The following is a 9,782-nucleotide window of genomic DNA, read 5'->3' as shown; positions in this document are numbered from 1 at the left end:
TTGACTGCAAACCAAAAAAGCAGGTAGTCTTTAGGAAGTAAAGCTGCATATATACTGCCCTCAAAATCTCAGCTAAGAGGAAAACACACACACACACACACATACACACACACACAATTTCCTTTAAAATAGACCTAGACCTCAAACAGCTTTACACCTGTACCATACCACACTATTGGTCGTCGTTCCTCTAAGTTACTTCTTCAAAAGATATGGATTTCAACCCAGAGAATCCTGTTACTTCCCTGTAAGATGCTGAGAACATTATGAATTTCATTGTATCTTATTCACTTTAGAAGAAATTATAGCAGCCTGAGCTCAATACAGGAGCATCTTTGTCAACTGTTGCTTTTCTATAGAGCAGTTTTTCCATTAGTCATTACATTTTTTAATTAAATTTTTGCTTCCCTCCTTACCTGGAAGTTAAACAACTAAAAATTAAATGTGTGTCCCTAATAAATATGTAATAAAGTCCTAATAAACATGTAAGATTTTAGTGCCTACGTCTTGTCAACTTATCTCTCCTCTATCTCACTTTTTTCCACTGATACTTTCACTTTGTTTCATCTCATATTGCATATCCATACTAATATAAATAATTTATACCTGTAAAAGATTTTATGAAAATCCTGTAAAGAATCACTAAGTTGCATATTTTACCATAAGCAAATAATTCAATAAACCACTGGAGAAAAAGTAAAAAAGTCATTTACAATGATCAAAATTTCTTTAAAAAGGGAACTCAAATGCCTTTGTCTTTGACTCAGTACTTGATATATTTTCTAATTACTTCATTCTTCGATGAGTAATCAGTGCACCAATATCACTGCACTATCACTTTAACAAAAGTTATACTTTTATATGTTATATTTGTTATAGTAAAGTTAAAACAAGGATAGTTCTAATGATTTAATTTTTGTGAAGAGCATATTTTACAGTTCTCTAGTCTACTGGCTACATTTATTCCAGAAAGGAATGTATATCAATGAGTTAATATAAAATAAAAAGCAACTTTTGTAAAATGAAACTATTCAAGAAGAAAGAACAAAACAAGCACATAAAACAGCTTGTTTTAAGATGAATAACCTTCACTTGTCAAGCATGAGATGTCACATGCCCAGGCCACACGTCTCTCCTTGTCTTCGCACCCTCAGGGTAGGGGTTCTCAGACTCTTGGGTGTAAGAGCCCTTCAGGAGCTGTTTTCCCAGCCGAGCTGCGGAGGGGAGGAGTAGTCCGAGGGGAACGTGGCTTAAGCGTTGGGACCTGGTGTGGTACACAAGCTGCAACAGGAGTTCGGACAGCCCAGCACAGAGGAGAGGGCCTGAGGCAGAACTATGACTCAGCTAACATGAACTGCCGATGGCCACTGTCCTGCTTGTAGAGAGAAGGGAAAGTTAAAAGCCTTAAAGACTTAACTGAATTAGTTTTCAAGAATCTTTCTGGACTCCAAGTAAGTCACTGAATAATTTAATTTTTCCTAATTCAGAGGATTGTTACACTACAAATAAGCCTCAAAAATGAAAGATCTTAGAAACCAACTGTAAAGATTTATTCTTTTAGCAAATTGTTTTTTGTTTTTGTTTTTTTTCTGTTTTGTTTTGTTTTGTTTTGTTTTGTTTTGTTTTGTTTTGTTTTGTACTGGGGATCAAATTCAGAACCCTGTGCTTTCCAGGCAGGTGTTTATACCACTGAGCTATACAGCTGGCTTTTTTGTAGCGAAATCTAAAAAGACTAGAACTCATATTTTTACTGACCATAAATTTTAAACAGTGCATATAATGGAGAAGTATATAATGAAACAACATTTATGGCCTGACTCATGGCCTGGAAGTCGTCAACATAATGCAGTGAGGACAGCTGATTCCTTGGGACAGAAGGAGATGTCGGATGCCAATAATGTTGATGGGGCTGCGGAAGATCCTGCTGTAGCTCGTGTTTCTGGAACTAGGGGAGTTTCTTCTCAAAATGAAGGATGTATATCTGGACTTGAAACACAATGGGGGAGAACATGTTCGTTTTGCCAGAATTCAGTGTCCAGTGGAGAAATGCTAATGCTCTCTGCTGGTTCGATTCTCACCTGCAGGTGCAGGACACTTGCAAGCCTAGCAGAACATGTGACTGATGCTGTTCTGAGGACTCTATTCTGGCAGTCAAGCAAGTAAGCTCCAGTACATCAGTCAGTAGGATGAAGTTAAAGATGGAGATGCTAAAAACCTTACTTCAGAAATATTTGCAGAGACAGAGACAGGTCTCAATGAAATCAGAGATGAAACTTTTACTACACTTCAGGCCCAGCTCAAACGCATGTTAGTTCAGAGAGGAAGCCCTGAGTTCGCATTTCCTCTGCTCTTCAGAAGGCTACACTGAAGAGCTCTTCACATAAAACTTTTCATGGGACTTTGAATGTTCACAGCGTAGGCACCAGTACCAAAACAGGTGTGTGAAGAAGCCCATCATCTTCACAAATGTCATCCCTGAGTGGCACCCACAATGCTACCCATTCCAGCCCATGCAACAGTTGCAACAGTAAATCACAAAAGAGAAAAATGGTACTGGAGAGAGTGCTTCCTGTTTTGTGCTGCATTTTGTGTTCCATTTCATAGCAGGCCTACCACAGAGTGACTTGCAGCATGACACACTTCACTTTGAGGGCTGTCTTTATCAAGTAACACCTGTAATCCAATACCGAGCAAATGACATTTTATAACATGGATTTTTGCATGTGGATGGTAGTTGGTTGGAATGTGATGGATGACCTGAAGTGTTTATACACTCAAAACCATGAAAAAATTGAAGTTTCTGCTTCTGAGATACATATTATTAATTTGGGAAAGAAAAACATCCTAGCAACAGATGAAGAAGCTATCTGCCACCCACTTAGCAAGTCTAATGATCAGTGTATTCCTGGGGAAGAGATAGCAGCATGCCTCTCCAGCATGGCTATCCATGGGTCAGGCTGCCTCGGCAGGAATGTCCTCAGTGACAGTCCCCACATCTGCATCATTCATTCCTCATACTCTTCCACAGGACAGAGCTGTGGCCAGAAAGATTATATACTTTCAGATCCAAAAGTTTTCGCTGACAATCACATTTTACCCGTGACACTTGAAGGATCTATCTGGAAAACTGCCTCAGTTATTCAGGTTAGCACTGAAGCATTCCTGCCAGAAACGACACCTTTGGCACAAAACGCAGAGCTTATCAGAACAAGTTCTTTGCAATTGCAAGAATCACCACTGGATTCTTCAGTGCTGGCTCCCTGTAAAGAAAAGCTTATCCAAGCCCAGGTTGTGAGTTCAGTTTCCCATTGCAAGTTGTAAATACTAACACAGTTGACACCACAAAAATACGGAGGATGCTGCAGTTCCTCCACCTGTGCATAATACTCATGCTGCTGATCTTGAACAGGGATTAAAGTCAGTGGAAGTTGAAAAGGACACTCAGTTAAAACAACCCTTTTCATGGACAACTAAGAAATTAAAACCATAATCACCTTCTATATCTCAGGTATCTAATTTGAAGGAAAAAGAAGCCACAGCAGATCCACAGGCTGTGACAGCCAAATCATCACAGAACCAGCCCTAAAAAGAAAATCAAAAAAAAGCATTTGTGGGAAGTTGGGTTAAAGGCCTGCTAAGCAGGAGTGACTTCTTTTATGTCACCTTGTGTTTCAGCTCATAAAAGAATCACTATAACTGATTTGCAGCCTTCATTTAATGGACCAAGTAGTTTGGTGGCTTTAGAACTAAAGGTATGAAGCAAAAGACCAGCCACATAGCGAAGAAAGCCCGCAGATCTGCAAAAAGCTTCCTGTAGTAAGCAACCCACCACAAGGCCTTCCACAGTCAGAAAACATAGCTGACCCTCTACTCGCAAGTGAGACTGCTGCTTCAGAGCTTCCAGAGGAGCAGGACAGTGCCTCCCATGGAGCTCGCCTCAGTCACTCTTCTCACAGAAGGGAAAACGGGGTTTCTTCAGCAAACCACAGAGACTCAGCTGAAGGTCAGATTCATAAGCTACATCTAAAACTACTTAAAAACTAAAGGCTATAAAGAATTTAGATACCCTCTTGGTTTCCCCTCAAAGCAGAATGCTTCCCAGTTAGAATGCAGAAAATGGGCCTTGCTGTGAGTCTCCAAATGACTATGAATCAGTAGAAGACTTGTGAAATGAACTGTAGTATCAAATTGATATTATAGATAATAAATGTGGATCTACAACAGCTGCTAATGTTTCCTCATGTAATTATCAAATTCATGAAGAACTTTCAGCAGAATTTCTGTCTCCAAGTACTTCCCAAGAGCACTCAGAAACTGGCAAGTGTGATTTTAGGTATTTGGAAATGGGAGACAACCACGTCCCAGTCCCAGAACCTACTGAATTAACTAATAATCCCCTAGGCATACATCTGAAACAGAAGTGTGATTATTGCACCCCACCAAGAGGAGTCAAGGTAAAGTTCTAAAAAAAAAAAAAAAAAAAAAAAAAACCTGAAGGACACTGAGCTTGGTAGCCCATGAAGACTGTTTTTTTTTTTCCCCCATAATTTTATTGAAAAACAAATAGCAATGAGACAGTTTCAAATCAAATTGGTAGGACAGTTTCAATAATTAACACATTGTATACTCTCTTCCTAGTGGTTATTTGGTGTACAGGATGCAGACATGATATCCTATTTACAAACACCATTAGAACAAATCCCTCTATTCATTAAGAGAATGTAACTGTATATCTATCCTAACCATTTTGAATATACAGATACAAAATGGACATTCATCTGTATACCCATTTTTGTTTAGTTCCGTCATTTGAATATTATAGGTGTGTAAACTCAGCAAAATATTCTAAAAGAGTCCAGTAGCCCATAATAGTATTGGATCTTCCGTTTGACTGGCAATGTCAGAAATTGTTGACCTGAGTCCCCTACAGCTCAACATAACACCATGGCTTTACTTCTCATACTTTGTTTTTATACTTTTATGCTGAATGGTTAAGACTAAGATAAAGCAAGACCTATGCAACAAGAGTTGTAGCTTTTGGATCTGATAAGGTCAGTCAAATCCCCTCAGGATTTATCCTGAGATCCTGTACCTCAGATTGTAGATCTTTTGTCAGTGTCAGCAATGTGGATGAGTCATGGCCATTGCTTAGCCAATGTGTTCTCTGTGAAAGCCTCAGAGAATGTTTTCTCTCCATGTGACTCAAGACTGTTATCTTTGATGAGCTTTTTCCTACTGCATTAACTTCTTCAGCAAATGACACCTTGAACTTATCTCATTGTGGTAAGTATCTGTTTGAGAATTACTGAATATTTATTAACTCTTCAATACAACTGCTGTTAGAAAAACTAAACTGCATTGTCTGACACTGTTTACGTACTGTCCTTGTAATAACCTTATATGAAATTTAAACTGCTGAAAGTTTTACTTTTGGTCCTACTCATGAAGAATGAAACCTGTCATACAAACTATGATAATTAGGAATTATTTTCTCCTTATTGATTTTGTGGTAAAAAACTTTGTAGGGAAATGAAGATTTCAAATGCTAAAGTGAAAAATATGTCTAATTCTAACAATGTGTACACTGGGGTACATTAAACTTCTGTATTTTAAAAAAAAAAAGGCCCTTTTTACTCCTAAAAACTTTTTTATGGATTACACATTCAGTATTCACCATGTTAGAAATTAAAAGTTGCAAAAACTTTAAGATTTATTCACAAAATTTTGAACTAATAGAACTATCACGTTTAAAAAATAATTTATTTTAAAAATAACTATAATTTTCAAAAGAAAATGAAAAATGATGAAATTGTTTTGTATTTTGTCAAACCTCTTCAATATCTTCATTGATAGAAGAAAGATCAATTTTTACATATGTTTCTACATTCAAACTAAATTGCTTCAAGCACATGAGAGGGGCCAGGGATATAGTTCAGTGGAGTAAGTGCCTGCTTTCAATAATAAAGTATAGAAGAAAACCTAATATCACAGAGATCTATGACTGCATTTTTTAAAAAGTACTTAAATAGTCTTTCCATGTAATTACAGATACTCTAATTCAATATTATACCAAAACCTATAAGTTGCAATATCACAGGCTTACTGCTATGTAAAGTCTAAAGTATCGTTATCAGATGTATCACCTTCTGTTACACTGAAATCCAATGACCTATCAAAATGTCCAAAATCCTTGACAAAAAAGTATAAAATTGGACATACCATACTTCCTAAACTCAAAACATATAACATGAGCTGCAATCAGAACAGAATGATGCTGGCACAAAAACAGACACACTGTCCAATGGAACAGGACAGAAAAGCCAGGAACTAAAACACTCAGTAGGGAAAGCACTGTCTCTCCCATTAATTGGTCTCTCAGTCTATTTTCAATTGTTAGAACAAAATGCCTGAAACCTAGTAATTTATATAAAATAATAGTTTTTTTTTTTTAATTCATGCTCTCAAAGTTGAGAAGACCAAAAGATGTCACATGACTGTGACAACTGGTACGGGTGTCCTGCTGTGCTGTAACACAACAAAGTGTGCACAGTGAGACAGAGCCAGCGAGCCAGGTAAGTTATAACAAGGCCACTCCATCAATAGCCCACTTATCTATGCATCCATAAATTCAGAAATGAATTAGTGCATTCATGAGGGCTCTGCCCAATCACCTCTTAAAGACCACACCTACAAGACCACCGCAACACCAATCAAGTCCAACATGTGTTAGAAGGGGACAAATCAGGTTCAAACCATAGCAAATACATGGCATCAAGTTAGACCCTTATTTTACAGCATGTACAAAGCCAGCTCAAAAATGGATTACAAACTTACATGTAGGACCTAAAACTATAAAACTGCTAGAAGAAATGGAAAAACCTACTTGACACTGACTAGGGTTTTGCATTTTTGTACATGTTCCCAAAAGTAAAGTTAACAAAAGCAACAACAGAAACATGGGACCGCATCAAACTGAGAATCTTCTGCACAGTTAAGAAAACAAGTAGCAAAGCAAAGAGGCAACTTTTAGAATGCAAGAAAATAGTTGCCAACTACGCATCTGGTAAGAGTCAATATCCAAAATGCATAAGGAATTCAAGTAATAACAAGAAAACAATCAGATAAAAATGGGCAAAGACACTTCTCAAAGATGACATAGAAACAGTCAAACAGGTACTAAACTATTCAGTATTTCTAATTATCAGGCAAATACAAATTAATATGGGAACCACAAACCACCTCAATCCATCAGAATGGCTTCTATCAAAAAGACACAAGATAAATACTGAAGAACACAGAGAAAAGGGAACTCTTGCACGTTGTTGGTGGGAATGCAAATTAATATGGCTACTGTGGAAAAGGATCTGGAGGGCCCTCAAAAAACTAAAAGCAGAACTACAATATGAAGCAGTAATCCCACTTGGGTGTACGCTAGCCAAAGGAACTGAAGTCACTATGTTTATGGCAGCATTATTCACAGTGGCAAGACATGAAAGCAACCTGTGTATCTGTCTTAGTCTCTTTTCCCATCACTGAGACAATACTCAAAGCCTAAAGAAGAGGTGTACTTGGACTCCAAGTTTGGCTGCAAGGCCCAAAGGGCACAGCAGAGGGGCACAGTGAAGGAAATCTGCTCACATCATGGCAGCCAGAAGGTAAGCAGAGAAGGGAGGAGATGAAGAGGAAGGTCTACCCTTGGAGGTCTTAACTATCCTATTCAGACCAGGCCCCACTTGGTAGCAAAAAGTCAGCTACAGGACCCCAATAAACAAGTCACTTGCCCAATTAGGCTTTTGGAGCCATTTTAGATTCAAACCACAACAGTGTCTATCAACAGACACAGAAAAAAGGATATGCAGATGTACAGTGGAATACCACTCACTCTTGGGGGATGGGGAGATGGCTCAGTGGAATAAGTGCTTGCCTGGCAAGCGCAAGGGCCTGAGTTCAATTCCTGATTCCACCAAAAAAAGAAAGAAAGAAAGAAAGAAAGAAAGAAAGAAAGAAAGAAAGAAAGAAAGATTATTCACTCTTTAAAGGGGGGAAATCCAGTCCTTTTGAAACAAAATAAATGAATCTGGAGGACATTACGCTAAGTGAAACATGCCAGGCACAGAAGGAGAAATACCGAGGCATGTTCCGATGATCTTGAATCTAAAGAAAGTTGCACTCAGAGAGAGTAGAAGGATGACTACCAGAGACTTGATGGGAAGGAGAAAATGAAGGGGAAGTTGTTGATAATGGATACAAAGCTTCAGGTAGACAGGGAGAACAGATTTTGAGCTCCATTGCTCAGCAGGCTGACTATGGTCTAAAATAAAGTATTGTACTGTCACATGACTATACATAAAGACAGAGATATATCCTGAGAAATATACATTAGACAATTTTGTCACTGTACAAACATCCTGGAGTACCGACCCACAAACCTAGACTACACTGCCCACTATTACACTTAGGTTGTATAGTACATATAACCAATCACTCTTACTATATACACATGTACAGCATGTCACTCTACTGAATTCCGCAAGTGTCCGTAACATAATGCTAAGTATTTGTGTACTTTAACACATCTAAATAGAAAAAAGATACAATAAAGATGTAAGGATTTTTCAGCTCCACTATAATCTTATGAGACTACCATCCATGACTGTACTACATATTTCAGAATAACTACAAGAGCAAATTTCAAATTTCTCAGCATAAAAAAAAGAGAGGTAAACTAAGTGATAGGGCAACTGACTTCATTGGATCTACACATTAAACATATACACAGCATACATACAATGTACTCTCAAAATGTATAGTTATTATTTAACAATCAAAAATACTAGTGATAACTTTTTTAAAAAGTCTATTTTGCACTTTGAACAGAACTTTTATCTATGCATAAGTTTTTAACATCATTCATCAGTCACTGCAAACCACTGATTTAGCCAGCTGTGCAGATCTAAAATGCTGACATATTTCACTGTATGATTTGCAAACACATGCTGTCATTAGAAAAACGCTTAGGTACCGGGAGCTGGCAAGTGCACACTGGTGGACTAAAATTTCCAAATCCCTGACTTTTCTCTTGCAAGTACCAATTCTGTCATTGGTAAAAAATACTGTCAGCAATTTCTTGTTTTGTTTTTTTGTTTTGTTTTGTTTTGTTTTTTTAAGTAACATATCCATTTCATTCACTTTTTTTTAATGCCAAACAACCAAGTCTGGAAAACTATGATTTATATAAAAATCAAATAAAAAGATACTCTACTTAAAACGGTAGCTGATTCAAGGTATAATTCCAAATGTTGCACAAGTGCTTTCTTGAGATAGCCACTATGCTTTGATATGCAGCAGAAACACCCTTTATATATTTTCCATTGAACGAAACAGTAAATAAGAAAGCAATATGCTCTTATTTGGGGACAAAAAGCAATGGATTTACTTTCTGCAGCTCCTCCTCTATATGTGCAACAAGTTCCCCTCAAAATTATCCATCAGACGATGAAACAGGACATTTCAAATGTGGGAGTAAAAGGCAGATGGCTGGAACCTCAAGTAACCACACGCCAAGTGCCCTGAGTCTCTTTTTCTCTCTTCCTCTACATTCCAGGTTGGGCACCAGAGTCCTCCAACATACACACAGGCATACACAACAGAAGCCTGTTCTCTCTGGACAAATCAAAAGCCAGACTTCCCTAGGCAGGAAACTTCAGCCTATCACTCAGCTAGAGTGGCATCAGTAGACTTGTGTCTCTCTTCCCTTTACCAAGAGGTGTAAGTAGACCCAG

The 9,782-nt window shown here is 37.8% G+C and overlaps 1 pseudogene; it reads left to right on the top strand.

Moving 5' to 3' along the window:
- Positions 1–1,881: 1,881 nt before the first annotated feature.
- LOC101586558 lies at positions 1,882–5,309 on the top strand (annotated as a pseudogene).
- The last annotated feature ends 4,473 nt before the right edge of the window (positions 5,310–9,782 follow it).

Source organism: Octodon degus, unplaced genomic scaffold (genome assembly GCF_000260255.1).
Source record: "Octodon degus isolate 3935 unplaced genomic scaffold, OctDeg1.0 scaffold00109, whole genome shotgun sequence".
Taxonomy (NCBI): domain Eukaryota; kingdom Metazoa; phylum Chordata; class Mammalia; order Rodentia; family Octodontidae; genus Octodon; species Octodon degus.
The sequence above is the reverse complement of the archived record's forward strand: the minus strand, read 5'-3'. Positions and strand labels throughout refer to the sequence as shown.